The 23,663-nt window shown below is 33.0% G+C and overlaps 1 protein-coding gene across 2 annotated transcripts in view; it reads right to left on the reverse strand.

Moving 5' to 3' along the window:
• LOC106477938 (homeobox protein OTX2-like) overlaps nt 1-21,199 on the reverse strand; it is a 93,735-nt gene extending 72,536 nt beyond the window's left edge. For both annotated transcript variants that reach the window (XM_022381526.1, XM_022381525.1), the window contains exon 1: nt 20,837-21,199. The gene's annotated coding sequence lies outside the window, so the exon portion shown is untranslated. The remainder of the gene's footprint in view (nt 1-20,836) is intronic.
• Nucleotides 21,200-23,663: the final 2,464 nt, after the last annotated feature.

The raw sequence follows: 23,663 nt of genomic DNA on the forward strand, positions 1-23,663 counted from the left end.
CACAGGTAACAAAGCGTAAAGGTGCGATTACAGAGAAAGGTACAAACACACAGGTAACAAAGCGTAAAGGTGTGATTACAGAGAAAGGTACAAACACACAGGTAAGAAACGTAAAGGTGTGATTACAGAGAAAGGTACAAACACACGGGTAACAAAGCGTAAAGGTGTGATTACAGAGAAAGGTACAAACACACAGGTAACAAAGCGTAAAGGTGTGATTACAGAGAAAGGTACAAACACACAGGTAACAAAGCGTAAAGGTGTGATTACAGAGAAAGGTACAAACACACAGGTAACAAGCGTAAAGGTGTGATTACAGAGAAAGGTACAAACACACAGTTAACAAAGCGTAAAGGTGTGATTACAGAGAAAGGTACAAACACACAGGTAACAAAGCGTAAAGGTGTGATTACAGAGAAAGGTACAAACACACAGGTAACAAGCGTAAAGGTGTGATTACAGAGAAAGGTACAAACACACAGTTAACAAGCGTAAAGATATGATTACAGAGAAAGGTACAAACACACAGGTAACAAGCGTAAAGGTGTGATTACAGAGAAAGGTACAAACACACAGGTAACAAGTGTAAAGATATAATTACAGAGAAATGTGCAAACACAGGTAACAAGTGTAAAGGTGTGATTACAGAGAAAGGTACAAGTGTAAAGATATGACTACAGAGAAACGTACAAACACAGAGGCAGTTCAAATAAAGCTTCCCAATTTTTAGAAGATGAAAAGTAGGCGGTCTATATTTTGGGGTTATATTACCGAGTTTTTCGATATTTATGAAAGCATATATAAATACACTGGCTAAACGTATATTGGTTGCATTATGAGTGTGTATAAACAGATTGATTAAAAGATATATTTGCTACATTAAGGATGTATATAAATACATTGACTCAACATATATTGGTTGCATTATGGGTGTGTATAAACAGATTGATTAAGGATGTATATAAATACATTGACTAAAACATATATTGACTATATTATGGATAAATGTGCATAAAAATGCATTGACTAAACATATATATTTGTTACATTAAGGGTGTATACGAATTCAGTCATTAAAAGATATATTAGGTACAATACGACTGAGAAATGATAATTTGATTATTGGCGGACTTAATCTTAATTTTCGCAAAATATTGTTATTACAGTCTATTATGTAGATGGTAAATTAAAGGGATAACGGCATAGCTTACAGAACTTACTTCGCAGATGTAGTCTCTACCGGTGTTAACTTCAGAGTATCATGATCAAATACATTCACAGTTGCTGGCGCTGCAGATACTAGATGAAAAGTAGTATCATAAAATGCTGCTATCTTTTCCAAGTCTCGATGAATATATACACAGCCAAGAAACAGAGACATGACGCAATTACCCCTTTTCAATTGTACGTTGCACTCAGGTAGTTAGGGAATTTTTTGTTTTTATTAGAATCTGTTTTCAAATCAGTAACGATTTACAACTTCCTTTCTATGTAGTTAGGATATAACTGATTGAAAACGATTATCAGTTCATCCGGACTATGAGTATCCGGATCGTCTGAGCTCAGACGATAAAATTTCATAGCCAGGTTCTAAAATTAGGAAATTAACTAGCTACATAAAATGTTTTCTAGACAAACATTAACGCCTACGACATTTTATATTATTTGCCACACCGACACACCCTCAACAAAAAGAGCAATAAACCGGTCCAAAGTGTTTACTTGGCTTTTCCAGGTTGTTTGGCTCGTTGCCTAGAGCGCGCCTTTGGAAGCCTATTTTCAAAGGACAGTTTCTTCGATTTTTTTATATTTCTACAATTTGGTATTAAGTGTTGAGTTTTGTATATATATACATGTTGTTACTGTTTGTACTTTGGTTTATCTTTCGGCCTCTTGTGTCTGCTCTTTGTCCTTCACTAGTTATATTAATCATTCCAGCCCACGCATACAGCCCACTTATACAAGAGAAATGGAATTTGGTTAATTACTGAAAGGTTGAAAGTATATGAATCATTAATGATTTTGATTAGCTTCTCCACAGAATAGACTCAACGAATAATTGTTTCTACCCAGATTTCAGGGGCAACGAAGTTTCAGTTGGAATTTTGGGGGAATTTTGTTTACTACTTGACCTAGCATTCAAAGGTCAAGATCACATGGAGAGGAGCACTGGATTTCTCTCTTATTATATCACTCTTAATGAATGCTGGTCTTTGCAGCGTGAAATATTTGTGCAGTACTCCATAAGACATTGGTAGTATACACTATAGGTAAAATAACATTTGCTACTCAGACAAATACCTGAACAATTTTGCTTCCATCTAAGTCAAAGTTTTGAGTTATACCTTTCAATGCTCTGTCTCAGTTAGTGGCACATCGGTAGGAAGTGAAGTCCAAATTTCCTTCTTATACGAGGGTTCTATAAGTACAAAGTTGTTTGAAAGACATAGCTTTAAGAAACAAAAGGAAGGTTTATAGTTTAAATGATAAAACCTTTCATCGTAGGAAACAAAAATAACAGTTATGTTTCTTCATCCTTAAGAGATTAATGAGTCATATAAAAGAAGTATTAATTTTTGTGAGGTAAATACATGAGATTCCAAACATTTTTTTAGTACTTACGATTTATTAAGTGCACTTTTACTAGTTGGCATGTTTTACATAATTAACTAAGATTTTTCACGAATACCATGAGGAGATTTAAGCATTATTAAATACAAAGAGAAAGGTATAAAATTTTAACAATTGTGTCTTTTCAATAGTATGGGAATTAACTGTATAGGCAGACAAAAAATATGAATTTGAACTAGCAGAAGAATACTAGAATGCAGATGAACTGTTTTGTGTCGTTTTGTTGGGAACGGAAACGTTAAACATTACCGTGATGAGCCGTATCATTTAACGAAGAATAATTACCGACGTATAATTCTCCTGAAGTCGTGAATTTCTCCTTCATTGTCCAAAATTTAAATATATGTTGTCTTGGATATATTTAACTTTTCAAATGTCACAGCTGCGATGATCCAACAAACGTATAATATTTGGTAATTTCAACCTAAGCGATATCTTATGTGACATTTAGACTAAACAGCCAAGTCAGGAATCCAAAGTTCAGGCATGATTTAGACCTGCTGACCTGAAGGAGGTCAACTAGTCAGCAGCATGGATATTCAACTGAAAAGCTATAATGCTCCTTACAGTTGATAGTACGAAGCATGTTTAGCGACATATCGTAGCTTAAACCTTGGATCGTACGTTCTTAATCGCAACACACTAATCACTAGGCCATACGCGTTCCCAAACACGTCCAATTAAGTAAATATTTGTAGACGAAGCGAAGCAAAAGATCTTTAACGTGTCCTTTATATACGTATCTACCTAAAAAACTTGGAACGTGCATCTAAATATTTTGTCTTTGAAACTTTGTTATTTTGCTGTAGTGTTTCGTCATCCCTTTTTTTTGAGTTGTAAAATTATCAAATTATTTGACAGTTACTGATAATGATAACGTGGAAACAAACAAAGATGCCCATTACTGCTGTGTATAACCGTGAGAAAAGTACTGTAAGATACAAAACTTTTCCATGTTTGAAATTTCGTACTTCATATCTTACCTTTATTTAAATAGAATTCAATAATCTCTAAACTTATAACAACTATTTTTAATAGCATTCTGTTGTGAAAATTCATATATTTTCCTAAATAATGCATTTTTCTTTCCTTAAAATTCCTTATTTTACAGCAGTTATTTTTTGCCATTTCAAATGCATATTTGTATTAATTAAAGTTTTGTTAATCTATAATAATCTTTAAAGTTAAACTTTTAAAACGTTCAGAAGAAAAAACTTATTAATAATCCTAAATGTAATGCAATGGTTTGTTTGTAATTAAGCACAAAGCTACACAATGGGCTATCTGTGCTCTGCCCACCAAGGGCATCGAAACCCGGATTCTAGCGCTGTAAGTCCGCAGACATGCCGCTGTGCCACTGGGGGGGGGGCGTAATGCAATGGAATGCAAAATAATATAGGTATTATTTCAAGAACAAAATTTACAAGTGCTAGTAGATAAGACGTTCAGGGGATTTTCCCCATATTATATATTTAAAAACAAAACAAAAAACTAGCTCGTCCAATGAAAACAATCATTCGTTTAGGCTTGCTAACTAGTAATTTTTCATTCCCACAGTTTCGAATAATTTTCTTTTATCTTATAAAAGACTAAAAATTTCAGGGTCATTTCATTTACTAACAAAATATACATCTATCAAGCCAAGAATCTGTCCGTTGATGTACAAGATACACACTAATGGTACCTATGACAACGGGTTCTGCTCTGAATAGACCATGACTATCTTTTCTATTTGTAACGAACTCGTGCAATTTGCTTATCATTCCTGTCAAAAAAAAACAATCTAATTGTATTCAAAACTTTTTTATATTAACTATAATTACGAATCATCTAATGCAGATCATTTTGTCAACAAAAACAAAGCCTAGAAATAACAATTATCAATTTTATTTCATCGTTTTTAAAATGTTTGAACGAGATTTTTACTGTCCACAGAGAACGCACTGATAATGCAAAAGAACCTCTACTTTAGCTACACACGACCTAAAATAATATCGAAAAAAGCTACGGAAACCAACTAGATTTAAGCCATTCTCTGAGTCTTAACCAAAAGAAGAATAAACCATTTGTCATAGATATCGTAATCTCGCATCGCTCACTCTAAAACAACTCATTTTGAAAATAATCTTATCAGTCTCTTCTCCAGACCATTATTCAAATTTGAAATTAAACTGCTCAGTTTTCTATAGCTTATTTTCGGTGGTATTAACATGTTGAATAGGATGTAATTCTACCTTTAATGTTGGAAGCTAGTGTCTTGGAATGGTTCATTAGCTTCATTAAAAGGAACTATATCAGACCATCACAAATGATTGGTATATTTTTGTCATACTTAAATTATTTAAAACGCCATGAAAATGATAACGTTGTTTGTTCTCAGTTGACAAGGGGTGGCCAGAAGAATGCCTCTTCTTAGTTGATCCCCGGGAGTTGTATCCCTCTAACTTTCTTTGTTAAAACATACAGCCTCAGTCTAAATGAATAACGTAGTAAGTATGAGGTAACCTACTTAGGGTGAGACAGAAGACAACATATTCTGAATCAAACCTCAACGCATGACACTGAAAGTTCTCAATAATTATCCCCCCTCCTCGTTTCTACATGTAAAACCTGACAACCCTGATCGCCCTAGTATCACCAACATCAATATTTGTACTGAATACTTGACATGTAATTTCAGTAGTCCGACATATAAACGAAATGACATTAAAGCCATTAGTCGCTTCTTCTTTCTTGGAGTCCCCCGGTGGATAAGCGGTAAGCTACGGATTTACAACGCTAAAATCAGGGGTTCGATTCCCCTCAGTGGACACGGCAGATAGTCCAATGTGGCTTTGCTATAAAAACACACAAACACACACACTTATAATTGTCCCTCCCCAGTGGCACAGCGGTATGTCTGCGGACTTACAACGCTAGAAACCGAGATTCGATACCCGTGGTGGGCAGAGCATAGATAGTCTATTGTGTAGCTTTGTGCTTAACTTCAAACAAACAAACCTTCTTGGAAAAAATCTTCAAAAGCTGATATAAACTTTATATAACTAAAGACTAGTGACATGCGTACAAACGTTGTTGTATATGCACATGAAATACTTTTTGTGAAGTTAAATGATGTTTGACGGCTATCCCCCACAGGTAAAAGCTTCTATATCGAGCACAGAAAGGTGTAGAGCTAGTTAAACAATATTCTATCTTCATTCAGTGCTAGTTCTTTTTTGTGGTAAATATTAGGCAAAGCACAAATAATTTCAGATCAGAATTTTATTTATTTTTTCATTTAATTGTAAATGTACTCAACATGATAATTCGCTGTTCAAACAATATCGCTAAACAATTTATTTTTGTTTCAAGTTGAATACGTGGTACAATATCGCCAAACAATTTAATTTTGTTTCAAGTTAAATACGTGGTACAATATCGCCAAACAATTTAATTTTGTTTCAAGTTGAATACGTGGTACAATATCCCAAACAAATTAATTTTGTTTCCAGTTGAGTAATGGGTACAATATCGCCAAACAATTTAATTTTGTTTCAAGCTGAATACGGAGTACAATATAGCCAAACAATTTAATTTTGTTTCAAGTTGAATACTAATACGAAAAAACTAACAAATATTCCGGTAAAAATTAATATTTTGTTGTTGTGACAAACACATCTTAGTTTAGCCATGTTAATGATTTTAATATTCAAAAACAACAACATATAAAGTACACCATAAGAAACATTTCACGTATCGCTAGCGTGCACCCAGCAGTTAAAACTGCAAAATCAAATACCTGCTGATGATAGTTAATGTTCCGAAAAACAACAACACTGATCCAGAGAACGGTGTTAAGCTTTGTTATGTAGGCTCCTGGTGATAACCTTAAATAAATAAGAGACAGCCTGAGTGGCAGATCTATAGCTGGAAAGCTGTTTTGCCTCGAGCAATTCTTCGCGAAGAGCGAATGAAAAGACGTATCTATAAAAAACTTCATTACAAAGTAAAATATTGAAAATAAATAAATAAAGTCTTTACAATACATACCCTCGTTGCTCGTGAATTGTTTATTGGGACAACGACACTTAGAAGAAGAAAAAAAAAGCAAATTTTGAAATAACGTGTTTGGGAAAAGAAAATAATAATAAACATATTTTTATTTTTCGTGTAATGTATAAATATATAACAAAAGTAAGTTATTTCGTCTTATTTTGATTTGGCAGTAAGGAGGAAGTACTTTTTATGGCTTATAGTTTTGCACAATTGCAAACTCAATTAAAAAAAGAAAAGCGATTTTATACAACACTTGGGTAAACAATATGTCAGTTGGAGTGTAGTTTGTGCTTTACACAATACTTGAGTGAACAGTATGTCAGTTGGAGTGTAGTTTGTGCTTTACACAATACGTGGGTAAACAATATGTCAGTTGGTGTGTAGTTTGTGCTTTACACAATACTTGGGTGAACAGTATGTCAGTTGGAGTGTAGTTTGTGCTTTACACAATAAGTGGGTGAACAATATGCCGTTTGCAGTGTAGTTTGTGCTTTACATAATACGTGGGTGAACAATGTAGTGTAGTTTGTGCTTTACACAATACGTGGGTGAACAATATGTCGTTTGAAGTGTAGTTTGTGTTTTACACAATACGTGGGTGAACAATATGTCGTTTAGAGTGCAGTTTATGCTTTACACAATAGGTGGGTGAACAATATGTCGTTTGGAGTGTAGTTTGTTCTGAGTTATTAATTTTTCTAAAGAACTGCAAATCAAAATCGAAAAGGATTCGAACCTGGACCTCCGTAATGCGTTTTACTTTATATTTTATTTTATTACTGAATATGGTGTATATGATTATAAGTTACAAACAATTATAATGTATTACTTTCTTACCTTATACAATTAAAAATAAAATACTGGTAGCTCTGTGGATGCTGTGACGTATAGATTGAAAAATTAATGGTGTACAGATAAGCGGTATGCCGTCAAAGAAGAGCGTAATCACATATAGTCATATAACCACATTGTATTCATCCGCCATAGTTCCTAAACGCCTTCGTGACACATACGCATAGCTTCTTGCCTCAGCAGATTGTTGATATATAGTTGCAGCTTAGTTTTCTGACATTTGATTAAAAACAAAATCTCTTCAAACATACTATATAAGGTCATCTTTATAATGAAAGCATGAAATCAAACAAGTTTAAAATTCTAACTTTTTAAATAATCTTTTTTGATTTTATTCATGTAATGTTCAAACTCGACGATTCGCTCAGGCTTTTGCATTGTAAATATTTCAAGGCATGTTTTTGTATGTTTGATATAACTTGATGATAGTGTCAACTGATACAAATTCAACTTGAACAAGTCCTCAAAGCCATAACTTTATAGCTTCATCGCCTATAATATTAGGATCAAAAATGAAAATTTCCTATTTTAAAAATAAAAAAGTGTATAACAGTCAAACTGACTTCGTTAAAAAACTATTTTACATTAATGTTTTCAATAAATATATTTTCAGATAATTTGTCAAAGCATAGAAATGTGGGAGAGATATTTCAAACAAGTTCAGTCAAACAGAAGTACTGATGACGTCACTCACCACTTTCCTTCTTTTAAAGATAATGTAAAGAATACTGTAATTCTTTTATTTCAGTCAGTTAGAAGGATTTCAAAATCCGAAGAGAGACATGCACTTTTAACTAGAAATACACCATTCAGCCTGAGGTCATACTCTTTGACCTATAATTGGTCAAAATAAAATCAACTCATTCTTGATGAACGTGAAAAACACAGTTTTGGAACAAATTACTGTTTGTAGTTAAGCACAAATGGGCTATCTGTGCTCTGCCCATCACGGGTATCGAAATCCGGTTTCTAGCTTTGTAAGTCCGCGGGCATACCACTGTGCCATTCGTTTAGTTAATATGCGCAGAATTGTGTATTTGAACTAAAAAACTCTTCACCAAATTTAATCCAATAAGTGCTCATTTATACTCAGACATTATGAAAAACGTAGCCATAAAAATTATGTAATCAATATAATCGTGTTAAAATAACTAAAACATGCATAAATTGTCATGTAATCTGTAGTAAAGATTTACTATTAACTCACTCCTTAGTACCATCATAAGTAAAAATAAAAAAACAACTTAAAAATCCATAAATTAACATGTAATCTGTAGTAAAGTTTTACTATTAACTCACTCCTTAGTACCATCATATGTAAAAATAAAAAACAACAACTTAAAAATCCATAAATTAGCATGTAATCTGTAGTAAAGTTTTACTATTAACTCACTCCTTAGTACCATCATATGTAAAAATAAAAAAACAACTTTAAAATCCATCAATTGTCATGTAATCTGTAGTAAAGATTTACTATTAACTCACTCCATAGTACCATCATATGTTATAATTATTACATGCAAGGATCGAGGTTTCCACTATCATGCAGTTAACAACTATACTTTAACTGGGTTTCCACCATCATGCAGTTAATGACTATACTTTAACTGGGTTTCCACCATCAAGCAGTTAATGACTATACATTAACTGGGTTTCCACCATCATGCAGTTAATGACTATACTTTAACTGGGTTTCCACCATCATGCAGTTAATGACTATAATTTAACTGGGTTTCCACCATCATGCAGTTAATGACTATACTTTAACTGGGTTTCCACCATCATGCAGTTAATGCCTATACTTTAACTGGGTTTCCACCATCATGCAGTTAATGACTATACTTTAACTGGGTTTCCACCATCATGTAGTTAATTATTATACTTTGACTGAGTTTCCATCATCATGCAGTTAATTATTGTACGTTAACTGGGTTTCCACCATCAGACAGTTAATGACTGTACTTTAACTGGGTTTCTAATATCAGACAGTTAATGTCTGTACTTTAACTGGGGTTCCACCATCATGTAATTTTATTCATTAGATGTATCCTGTAACTGGATTTCCACTATCATGGAGATGAAACCTTGGATGTACCCTTACTGTTTTATCAATGTAACGTTGTTAATACGGTAAATCTACCTAAATATAGATTGTTTGTCGTTTGTCATGATCTATGAGTTGATTCCCATTGTCATGTAGCCAATACATTGAATGTACCCTAACTGGTTATTTTTCAATGTACAGTTAATACACTGAATGTATCCTAACTGGTTTACATCTCAATTTAGTTAATCTATTGATTACTTTTTATCTGTTTCTTATTGTCTAAAGCAATACTTTGAGATCTTAACTTACTTTTGCACATTCGCAGGTGGAGTCCACAGATTGTATCATATTAAATAATTTTATGCTTTTGCTGTTACTATACTCAATATTAAAACAAACACAAAATGTGTGAGTTCACTTTCAATGTAAAATAAGCAGGGATAGACCTAGTAATTGGTTTGATTAGTTGTAATATTTGTTTTGTGGTATTTTTGCTTAATTTTTGTGTGATTCATATGTTATTTAGGACCCTGTACCCAACAAAGTCAAGCACCAATAAGTAAATTGAAGCATGAACGGTTTATACAAATGTGTTTAAAAAATTCGATGTTGACTTTATCGGTAATTCTTGGTTTAATAAGTTCCCTCTTGTGCAGTTAAAATATTGGATGTCCCTTAACTTGGGTTTCACTTTAACACTTTGTATAAACTCTACTTGTGTTTCCACCGTCACACAGGTAACAAATATATTGAATATAGCGTGAGTTCTTTTCGTTATGTAGCTAATCTATTAGTTGTGCTTATTTGATGTGATTTTCTATAGAAAAGCACATTAAAGTGTAAATAAACTTTTAAACAAGTCACGCAATGACACAAATCAACCTCACAGAAACACGGCATTCATACATATGTTGGTGGATATATATATAAAGATGAAGTTAGTGTAAAACTTTACCAGAATTTTAATTGATAACACTATGTCATAGTTAAGGTCCAAGTGGTATTCATTAGCAAACGTGACCGCTTTAGATGCTCATCATTGAGATTATTACTTATTTGATTATAAGCAGTCAAACTGAGCTTATGTAAAAAAAGCAGTTTACACAAGAAAAGGCATACCAATTACGTGCTTTGAACTGTAACTATTCACTATTCGAGCTGTGATTATAAACGAAGTAATTGAATATTTATTTATTATATTTCAAATTAGATGGAAATCTTTTTTACACTAGGATGCTGACAGATGAATCTTGCAGTTTTGAAGACCAAGCTTCCAAAAGATCCGTATGAAAACGATGTTTGCTTATCAGTTTTCTGAGAACGTGGCTAATGAAACACAAGCAAGTTGGACACAAAGCCAAGAGCTAACAAACCGTTAAGAACATTTGTCCGCGAGATAAGCCGAACTGTACACAGTGAGATCACTATGACAAGTGACCTACAGAATATCCTACTGGCAAGAAAGTGTCTTAAAATTTCTGTACAAGATATACTTTGAGAACCTACGTGTGGAAATAATTCTTTTAACGATCGCTTTAACACAAGTTTTCTTTGAGTTAAAAATGCATTTTTTTTAATGTATTTGCTCGAAATGTTAAGTATAATCCACAATTAGTTTTATACATGAACTACACATTAGCACTTAATAGTATTGGTGTTATTTTTTCGGCGAACTTCATTATTTTTCCATGCAGACAAATCTAACACCATTGTTTATCTTTACTCCGAAATATATAATTGTTCGCTTACAAACAAACCTTACTTATGATGGGGCTCCGTGAGGTGACACTCTTATCATAAAAAATGTCCATAGTACGGGTTTGTTACATAACGTGAACGAATACCTTTTATATTTAAGTGATGAAGCACATTATTCTGATATTTTAATAATTTGGCAAACAACGATTTATAAACACAACGAAATGTTTTAATTTTTGGGGAGAACATACTGTCGAAACATGTAGATGTCCCCCCAAAATAAACCACGTCACTGTGTTTATAAATCGTTGTTTGCCAACTTATTACAAAAATAAACAAGAACAAAAAAAAATCTGCCCACCACGGGTATCAAAACCCGGTTTCCAGCGTTGTAAGTCCACAGACATACCGCTGTGCCACTGGGGGAGCGCATTTACATATATATATATATATGTATATATTTAAAACCATGTGCTTATAATTGAAAGCATATAAAGTTGAAAGATGGATACGGGTATGTCAATTCCAGTCACTTCTATTACGACATATAAAGGTTTGTTTGGTTTTAATCGCAAAGTTACACAAGGGGTTATTTGCATTGTGTCCACCGCGATTATGAAACTCCGCATTTAAGCCCGCAAGCTTACTGCCGAGAAGACAGTAAACTAGACTAATAAATGTAAAATTCAGAAACCAACTTCATTACCCAACATTTGACTTCAGTGAGATGATGTAAAGTTTAGTTTTAAAGGATTAATATTTTGATTCCTCGCTCGGTATAATATGTACTTCCTGAATAACCCGTATTGAATTTGTGCCGGAACCTTTCTACACACCATTGGCTGATGAGAAATTTGTCTTTTTATTTCTAAATACGGCTAATTTTATTTTTGTTATATTGCTAGTATAATATATGAATAAAAAAGAAAAGCCTAGAAGAATTTCAGCACCACAGAAAACAACAGAGGTCATAGTCAAGAAATTGAAAAACTTACAATAAAAAGCAAGATATTCTCGGTTCTATTGACAGACACACAGAGACAATATATAGAGATAGATAAGTATGATATTGTCGCTTAACATGGCGGCTGTTATCTGATTTAGTGTGCCTTGTGTATACAACTGCACAAAAAGAATCAATGTATTTGAATAAGGTTCGGTAGGATTCATCTACAATTAAACTGCACATGCGTATGCTCCGCCTTACACGTTCTTAGACTCCTCCTTCTTCTTATGTTAAGATAATTCGTGACGTAAGTCGTGTCACTACACAGATAACTAATAATACTGTGACTTATATTACGCTACAGGCAGGACCCATGAGATAAACAGCTGATCGTGCGATTTACGGTTAAAAAAACAACACAAACAGGGATAAATACTTGTCCACGAAGTCTGTATAATAAATATATTCAATAAACCAGGTCTTATTTAAATGTGTATTCTTAATCTGACATGTCTTAAAACACGTGTACGTATAAAATAGTATGTATGTATGTGATAAATTCACCGAGGAAGGGGAATGTATTGGTTGGTTGTGTTTTTGAGGCACTTTGACAGCAGTTAAGCAATAGGTGGATAAGCATATGATGATACATTTCTTTCATGGTTTGCTATTTGAATATTCAAGTAACGCTATAACTATAGATACAACACTTATTAATCAAACTGAAACAGATGTTGCTAATGAAACAGTACCCTAGTTTGTTTTATAGAGACAGATGTCTATTCTGGTTCTAATGTCTAGCTTTCTTCCTTTGTTTAAACGAACGATAAAGACACATATTATCCTCATATTAGCAAATGGGACTGTTCGTGTTGTATCACATGTTTATATTCTGAGGTCTGCGTTGATTTATTGAATAATATAATACAATAATCGTCAGTAAAATAAATAATTTAAACTGTAGGTTGTTGTAAAAACACAGACATTAAGATGAGATTATGACATATAGAAAAATATAATGACACGAAATACATTTAGGGTTACACCTTTCCATCGTACAGTTTAATCAGTTGGAAGGCTTAGTGTCAAGTTGTCCCTATTTCATAATATATAAATCAAATTTTATTAACAAACATAACCATACAAAATGAAATACACTTTTTATAACAAACACATAAACATATTTCAACAACAGTTTCAGTGTAAAAGAACACTCTCACAATATACTGATTATCTATGATCACGTATGGGTATAATTGCAAGATTAAGCCTATTTGAACAAAAAACAGGGGCAAACCCATAGTTTGAAAAACAAAATAAATATCGCAAATAACGAAATATTCTCGTTCCCAAATTTTCCTACTTTGAAGTTAAGAGCATGCCTAAGTGAAGAAACATTCTCATTATCAACTTTTGGAGTTTCAAATAACTAAAACGCTTTCGTTTGATCATTTTCACTCATGTTTGACTTGTTACTTTTTATTTTAAGCATCACATAATTATAATTTTAAAGATTCACAATTGAGAAACACTCTTGTCTTTCCAGGCATTGCATTCCAAAGTATTAAACTTATTGTTAACATTTTATGGTAACAATTTATGGCCCAGATGCTAACACATTGTAGCTTATGGGGTGAGAAATCAAATATCTTTGTACACTTTGCAAAATATGGATTTATTACAGATTGATTTTATGGATAATTTTTCCCAATTTACACTATTTATAAAGTGAAGTTATTTGGTGGAATGAACAATACGATTATTAGTACCAAACTTCGATAGTCATTATTATGTATTGTTGACATATGCTTTTTAATTACTCTGAAACGGGTGAAAATAGAAATAAGTTAGTATAGTACTGTGCGGCAAATAATTTTTGGACCACCCTAGGTTTCTTTAATCTAAGCTCTGAGCATTCTTGCACTAGTACTACTGAAGATTGAGTCAGTTCTATTAAAACAACTTGAAATATGCTAAACAGCAAGTCTCATAAAAAGTCCCAACTGATACATAGTCGCAGAGGAACATAATGTATCAGAACTATATTTTGATTTGCATGGCGTTACGTAGGTCATGTGATGCTACCAAAAATTGATTGCTTTTGTGAAGGGTATGCAACATCCCTTTTCAACGCAGAATATACATACACCCAGCTCCTAAACATGTGTGCAGATCAAGGACTTAGAAATCCTAAGACGAGGATATTTCTTGTATTTAATGAGATTGGAAAAAAAAATAATATGGATCAACTTGGAGCACCAGGACTGTCCAGAAATGGATCTGAACAAATCGTACCATACTAAGCCATATTAAGTAAGTGCAGTATCCTGTAACAGGCAAAAATCCAAAGGTCGGTGGCAAATGCTCTTCATTTACCTCAGGAAACAGTACGCAACGTAATCTTCATGCACACTAGATACTTCCATGGCATATCCGTTCAACCATAGCATACCTCCAGCAGCTGGAGAATGCTATTTTATGCGAAGACATCATATCAGCCAGATCATCAGACGCAACGCTATGGATTTCTGTCCGACTGAACTGTTGAAAAAAGGCACTGGGAAACTGTCGTCTTGATATACTAAACGGATTGTGTAAAGAAAGCAGAGAGGAACATTGTGCTTTGGACATGACAGTTTTATGACGGAGCTTTTTGCGATGAAAACTACACTGCGAGGCTATTGTAATGATGCAGAATCGTTAGAAAGAGTATGACCTGACGTGGCTATCTGAGCTGTAACGATGTGGCGAGTCTCAAAATTGTTTTGATTTAATGTATTCAACGTTCGAACTTTTTTAACAGCGCACAGACAGATTTCGTAACTATATAACTACACATACGCTCACGACTTCGTTAGGCAATGTGCAAGTGAACATATATGAGTATGAGAAGATTATTCTTGATGCCTGTGCGTGACATAACAAATTGAAACAAAAAACTAAAAAAAAATAACAACAAGGAACATTTTGGATACAGAGACCTAAACAGTTTTTGGTTTACCAAAAGACGAACAGTTTAATTCAGCCGAATTATCTTTGTGAAACACACTGTTTTATATGATTTGATAGTTGTTTAGTCGTTGGAGCTTACAGCTAACGTTATCCGGTAGGCATAGTACAAAATTATTTGAGTCAACTTTGGTCTAACACATTCAATAAGTATTTCAATCAAAATAAGTGCAATAAAATTATGTAAAATGTTTCGGTTAAAAATAAACTAGTGATGTCATAAGGAAGCGCTAATGAAATTCTAAGGGAAGAATAACATCAGTTCTCCTAGAGATACAGGAAGCAATTGGTGGTTTAATAACGAAAATGCGGTCTGGGCATTACTTAGTGTTCCATAGTTGGCGTTCCGTTGCCGTCACAAAACTTCGCTCCGCATTTTGGCATCCATTTTCATCTTTGCTTCATCATGAATGCACTGGCTAAATCATAGAACACCTATCACTACTGGTAGAAACAAAAAGAAGGAAACTTAACATATTTTTTGTTGTTGTTGATCAGAAAACATTCACGTGGCTATGACACACGTAAGTGAAAATCCATCAGCACTTTTCTGTTGTAAACACTGCACAAAACTTTGTTTCAAATCAGAAGACATGTATGAAGGAAGAGTGAATTCATTTAGTGTAAAAACGGTTGATTTCTAGGCTTATTATAGTGGATTTGTTGACAGAGCAAAAGTTACAGAAATACTTTTTCATGTTCTTCTTCTTTTTTTTCATGTAAAATGAAAGATTTGGTGTCTTGTTTTCATATTTGATGTAATAAATGCTACAAGCCGATATGTGTGTGTATGGAAATTATAAAAATAAACATCGTTTCGAAAAGCTTTATTAGTATTTTCAAGATAAAAGTTTAAAATATTAAAATATGGCTTAACCATTTATTTGGTTAGTAAGTTATATATTCTAGTAAATATTTTGTCCCACATTCTAGGTGTCTCTACTTGATAACTTTCCAAAGGATGGAAGACACTCAACCAGACGTGTCAACCACTAGCGTCTGTTACAGTGTGACCGAGGGAAGAATCACGTGGATGCCCCCAGGGCGAGGCCGGCACCCCAGTGAAACGTCCTCGGGGCACAGAGCTCGGGTTATGTTCATTGCTTAGTAGTCACAGCAGTGACACAAAATAACTAACTCTCTTGTCTGCCACTCGGCCCTGATGCTATTGTGTCGATCTCTCCCATCAGTCCTAGGTTCTAAGTGTTTCCCGAGTTTAAAATTACAGCGGTAAGCACGTGAGAAACAGAAGGTTGATAGGGTGAGAGGACCGTTGACGTTATCTAAAACAAGAAACGTACAAGTTTATAACGCTCCCTGCTTTCTAGCACTGACGAAATATCTCTGAGGGCACAAAAGACCAACGTTTTGAATTCTACTTTATGTAAAAAATGATGTATACTAGGAGACTGGAAACTTACACGCATATCATAACAATATTAAGATAGTAACCCCTCATTTCTATGTGTTATTACCGAAAAAAAAGCTTACATCATAAGCTTTAGTTTAACACTTGAATACGATATACTCCCGAAAAAAATAATCTACGTATATATATATATATTTCAACAAACGTTTCGACACACTTTCTGACCGCCCCTGGTTATATTTCATTCCCCTTCGGGGAATGAAATATATATTAACCTAAATTCCCACCACGTATAGAAGAAAGGTTCGACACACTTTCTTAGCATCTTTACATAACCTTCAAAAAGAATGGACATCAGTCACCCACATATATATTTGTATCTATTATATTAATAATATATCCTTTAAAAAGCTATGTTTTACATTGGCAGTTTCTTGTGAAACATTACAAAGTAGTTAATATTTGTGAAATATTCTGTACTGAAGTAAAACTTCAAGTTTTAAAATCATAATATATATATATATATTTATTTATTTATGCATAATTAAAAACATTTTTCTATATTGAAATATATGATCAACTCTGTTTAGACGTCTGAATAAGAAATATGTTTATAGATTTTGGAAATTCACAGATTGCACCTCACGGCTAGGCCTAAATCAAGCTTAGACAAACTAGTTTTAATATCCTCCGTACGTTAACTACGACTATTAGTTAACACCTATAACAGTTACACACTTCAGTTAATTTTATTTTTAATTAGCAACCTAATTGCTACTGCTATGCAATTAGATATACTCCTAAAAAGTTCAAAACTTTCTTTGTTTTAAATTTTAATTAATCTTAGTTTTAGCGAAACCTAAATATTTGCATGAAATTAAAATTCTAATGTTATCTGAGTGTATTTACTTACGAAATAGCTTCTGTTTCGGGATTTACAACAGATGTTTATGAACGTGAAAAAAAGAGACCAACAACTCCAACATTCAGAGTTCATACCTGGAGAGTGACCCTCACGTCATGAAACCGGTTAAGTACTTCCGACAGATTTCATTGCAGACTTGGACTTTTTTTTTCATGCATTTGATTGGAAGAACTTTTAACAAAACTTTTTCGAGAGATATGCGTATCTGAGTGAAGAGAACTGCAATATATATATATATATATCTGTGTAAAGAGAGCAGTAAGATATATGTATCTGTGTGAAGAGAGCAGTAAGATATATATATATCTGTGTGAAGGGAGCAGTAAGATATATGTATCTATGTGAAGAGAGCAGTAAGATATATGTATCTGTGTGAAGGGAGCAGTAAGATATATGTATCTATGTGAAGAGAGCAGTAAGATATATGTATCTGTGTGAAGGGAGCAGTAAGATATATGTATCTGTGTAAAGAGAGCAGTAAGATATGCGTATCTGTGTGAAGGGAACTGTAAGATATATGTATCTGTGTGAAGGGAGCAGTAAGATATATGTATCTATGTGAAGAAAGCAGTGAGATATATGTATCTGTGTGAAGGGAACTGTAAGATATATATGTATCTATGTGGAGAGAGCAGTGAGATATATGTATCTGTGTGAAGGGAGCAGTAAGATATATGTATCTATGTGAAGAAAGCAGTGAGATATATGTATCTATGTGAAGAAAGCAGTGAGATATATGTATCTGTGTGAAGGGAACTGTAAGATATATGTATCTATGTGAAGGGAGCAGTGAGATATATGTATCTGTGTGAAGGGAACTGTAAGATATATATGTATCTATGTGGAGAGAGCAATGAGATATATGTATCTGTGTGTAGGGAGCAGTAAGATATATGTATCTATGTGAAGAAAGCAGTGAGATATATGTATCTGTGTGAAGGGAACTGTAAGATATGTGTATCTATGTGAAGTGAGCAGTGAGATATATGTATCTGTGTGAAGGGAACTGTAAGATATATATGTATCTATGTGGAGAGAGCAGTGAGATATGTGTATCTGTGTAAAGAAAGCAGTGAGATATATGTATCTCTATGAAGGAAACCGAAGATATATATTTATGTGTGAAAGAAACCGTAAGAAATATGCTTATATGTGAATGGAACTGTAACATATATGTATCTATGTGAAGGAAACCGTAAGGTATATGTTTATGTGTGAAGGGAACTGTAAGATATATTGGCTTTTCGTAGTCAAAGAATGCATTGTTGTTTGTTACCGAACTGTGTGTATGTGCGAGTGATTTTGATATCATAATAAAGAAACTTAACTTGATTATACTTCAGTTTCTGGCTTACCACTCTTGTTTGTTAATAGTCACATAAAAGCTGTATGTGCTGAGGTACTTAGACCTGAGCTTATACCGTAGAGTTTGCAAGATTATTAGTGGTATAACTTCTGCAATTAACGTATCAAAAACTTAGTTGAAATTGAACAATGGGTAAAGCTAATCATAGTCGACAAAATACACTCGCCAAGTTAAAAGGTTTCAATATAATTACACCTCAGGGAAGTCAATGCAACTCGTTTGGACAAATCATTTATGTAATGACGGTTAGCAATATGTATATATGTAAATATATATAAGTGGTTTCTTGTCTTCGAGGAGAATTACAACTTCTCAGTACAGAAGCCTAAAGCATTTTTAATGTGTTTCTTGCTCCTAATGAAAGACGGTAGAAAAGTACAAATAAAAAGAGTAAACACGTAATTAATCTCGTAAAATATCACCATTATTGTAATGATATACAGAGTATGAAACTGAGGACGAGTTAAAAATAACGGCATAAAAAAGACAATAATTCATCAGCATAATATTTCTGCTAGAAATTCAAGTGAATTTTTTTTGTTTGATTCCAGGTAAGATATAAAATTGTCAAGAATTCATCAACCTGCCATTGCTGAATATATTTTTCAAGTAACTCTCTGTCATTTGCAAAACTATTTTTAAATGCATATGTTTGTGTATATAAAAATATATATAAGTGTCTAAAATAAATATTGCTGTACAACGATTAGCGGGATAATGATAATTTCTAGAAGAAATGGAGCCATTGAACTTTAAAAATGTGAGTCAATTCCAAACTGTCAAGAAATTTACAGCTTAAGGTAATTTAAATTCATTTATTTTCTGGTGCTGGTCATCAGTTGATAATTGAAATCAAAATGAATACTATATTCATAACATTTTAACGACCGTTAAAAACTTTCAGTGATTAACAGCAAAATTTAAAGGAACATAAGCTAATAGATCCAGTGATTAACAGCAACACTTAAACGAACATAAGTTAATAGAAAATGACATATAAATCAGGAACGGAAACCGTTTACTTCTAAGGAATAAATCACATATTCATGATAATACGTAAACAGCTTACTAAAAAAGTCGAAATATGTGGTAAACTGTTTTTAAATGGAAACTAAATAATGTAGAGTTACAATAAAAAGTACAGAAAAAGAGAATGAAGAACTTTTTCTTTCATAAAAGTATAAATCATATGTTTCAAAAACGTTAAACAACTTTAAAAAGTTAAAGGAAACAGGAAATATTTGTTTTACAAATTACTTATAATTCATAGTGCTGATATGATAATAATAAAAAAGTTATATTTGCATGTGTATTGAGTCACCCAGAATCAATTTATAATTCTTGAAGATTAGTTGTTGTTTTGCCCTGTAAGTTTGATTACTTGCTGAGCTACACCAGTAAAGGTTGAAAGACAGTAGAACATACATGTTGGAAGCTCCTATTCTTAATCTTAGTTTCTATTTCACTTGTATTTCGAATGTCAAAAGACTATTTGTATTTTTATATTTTGTTCTACTTTTAACTACTCTTTTCAAGTGTCAACCAATTTCCCAATATCCACCCAAACAAGTCATTTGAGAAGCATAAGAAAAACTACAGGAAATTAGGCTTAATGCAAGCTTTAGAAGAGGCAACATTGAAATGTAAATTCTAATTTTACGTTTAAATATTAAGCAGATATAATGAAGGAGTAGAAAAATAAAGATACCGTAATGAAAAATCTCTCTCTTTCTCTCTCTATATATATATTTACAGAGAGAGAGAGTTTAAAAGAAAGCCAGTTATATATCTAAAAACCTTAAGATACATCGTATCAAGCTTCTTGTACAAAATTAAATACGTCGGTGTAAACTCTAAAACCTAGTGATTGATATTCGTAGTAGTTAATTTATGAGCTGCTGTCGTAATTTGAAGCAATTTAAAGAAGCTGAGGATTTGGGCGTTAAGCGGCTTACCTGGATCAGAAGAGCTAGTCCGTCGATGAGGACTGATTCAGTAGTCACAGGCTTTTTGAGGAAGAGGGATCGCTAAGTCAGTTTCTCAGTGTGTACTGGATGTGCTGCTCTTATTGAAGATCGAAAGTTTTGGGCAAAACTGGAACTTCAAGCTTATATTTTGAAATAACTAGCTGATGTCCAATTGAACGTTTATCAATAGTGGAAGGCTTTCCTATCTCGTGCAACAAGCTGTGTTGAAGGAATGACTCTAGAATGATAAAATCTCCTAGCCTGAAAAAAAAAAATTGTGTTCTGTCTAAATACTAGGTCTAATGGGAAGTCTCTAAGTTGTTTAACTCTAACTTAACTCTTGTTAATAGTGAAGTTATTGATCATTTACTACAGTTGGGAACACTAGACTCCCGTGGTCACATAATAGTCATTTGATAGTGGAGGAGCGCGCCTACTCTATCAGTTGTCAGCCAATCATAGCCCTGACTTCCCCACCCACAGCGTGGGCTTGAGCCTCTTGTGCTGTAGTGGACGTTCGACATTACGGTTCCGTAAAAGTATGGTTAAAGTAAGTAAGATTTTTTGTTTCACTTTGGTGTTAATTTCATGAGCCAAAGTGATAGTAACATTATTAAAAGTAATTGATGGATATTTTTTGTTACCTTTTTTATTAAATATTTTTATCAATATATTTTGCGAATTTTTATATTTAATGCATAAACATTATTTAGAAAAATCTCAGTTAACAGCCTTGTGTACCTGGACAGTATTCACTCGACTATTTAAGTCACGAAGCACAGAGTCTTGTCTGTCAAGATATCAAACATATATACAAAAAATCCACCTTGCACCGTGAATTCACAAGAATGCTTTGGCTTCTAAGGTCATCGGCGCGGTTTCGACTGTCTTTGAACCCGGGAGGGATTGTAGACAGACATCCTACGGTCGTTTTCCTGGGTTCACCCGCTCGTCTGTCATCAGGTGAAACTGGCTAAAAAAAAGGAAAGAAGCAACTGCTGGTTCTGTTATGATCCACTACAATCCAGAGGATGTGCTTAGCAAGATTGATACATAAAATTAGTACAGTTTATGCACAATTCTTTGTTGCTGTCCACTTTTATTTCTTGTTCGTTTGTTAACCTGGCAATTGATAACACAATCTATTTGTTCAACGTAAAAGGTAGCTGCTGTTAAACAGGGCGCCGAACGGACTGTCTTCTCGATAGTGATATCACATAGGTTCCTTAGTTGTTGTTGTTTTCTTGTGTGTTTGTGAAGTAAAACAACAGTTTGCTTGTATAGTTTGTCTACTATTTAATCCAGTTCTTATTTGTTGTTTTACAGCTAGTTATACATCAAATACTTTTTCAACAATTCAATAATCGTTTCATCTTAGCTCATATAATATACATAGATAAATAAATAGGCAGACGAATAGAAGTGTAGAAACTGGTTAAGTATGTACTAATTACACCAATAAATAAATAAATGATAGAACTATATAGAAACATTATACATTATATAGTATAGAGAGTCAACAATTGATATACGTATTATATAAAACAAAATAAGAGATAATGCAAACGACATACGTTCCAAACTTATAACGTTCCGCATTGAATTTGATTCTTGTCCATATTCTTGAACACACTCCTAGAAGAAATTTATAAATTATTAAAAATATTGTACAAATAATTATCTTTGTTAGTTATTAACCCTTATAACCATTCACATTCTTAACTTGTAATAAAATTATATCAGCAGTAAATGCGTGATATGTTAAACAGGCTGTGATTGTGGCGATAACAGAGACTTGCGAAGCCACTTTTTACATCAGACTGGATCCACATTCGTTTACATCAATACAAACTTAGGACTTTGGAAAACCAAGCTTAGACTGATTACGTACGTGTACGTGTATGTGATTATAACAATAACAAAAATATCTTACGAGAAAAAAAGTAAAAACCAAATAAGGCTTCGAATAATTTAATATTTTTATCCAATTAAACAATTTAGTCTCTAGATGCTAATTGTTTCGTTTGTTGCAAGAATGAATAGTTTGATTAACAGTTATTGTTTGAACGATCACTTAATATACATCAAAAAGTATAAATAATAAAATATTATTATTATTATGTGTGAATTTCAATGTGAAAAAAATGCATTTAGTGAAAAATGTTCTTAGCTTTATACTATAGTTTTTGTAAAAAACTTAATTAAAAACCCCAAAACTAGGTGTTTTGTTTTATTTCTGTGTTATAACCATAGGTAAAATTTTATACATCAATAACAATATATGTTAGTAACCTTCCCAGAAACTGTGACACAGTAAAATTTCAGAAATAAGGTGAGTGACAAACACGTAGTATTGTAGTGGTTTGTAATAACGTTTTAAATAAATTTAAAATTGTTTAGCTATTAAAACATTGATTAACAAAAAGCCAATAATTACCTTGACTGGCTTTATTTAGCATTGAAACACTCAACGAAAATAAAGTTTATTCTCAAGGTCAACAACTTTATTTGCCATTGATAAAAAAAAGTTACATTAATTGGCATCGTTTCTACATGGAACGTATTTTCTGGACAGTTATATTAAATAATGCATAATTAATTACACTAAAAAAGAAAGTAACAAAAGGAAAATAATATTTCTTGAAAATGTAATGGAGTCAGAAAACAAACATTTCTGATATTTTCAATAAATAATTATGGCTGCTAACTCCCAAGTGTTATGTTTTCCAATCCAAACAATAGTGTTAATTTTTGTTCACGGTAGGCCAAAATTTCCTGACCAAAGTTTTCCATAATGTAGAGATGCATTACTGGA

The sequence above is a fragment of the Limulus polyphemus genome, unplaced genomic scaffold (assembly GCF_000517525.1).
Source record: "Limulus polyphemus unplaced genomic scaffold, Limulus_polyphemus-2.1.2 Scaffold171, whole genome shotgun sequence".
NCBI classification, from domain to species: domain Eukaryota; kingdom Metazoa; phylum Arthropoda; class Merostomata; order Xiphosura; family Limulidae; genus Limulus; species Limulus polyphemus.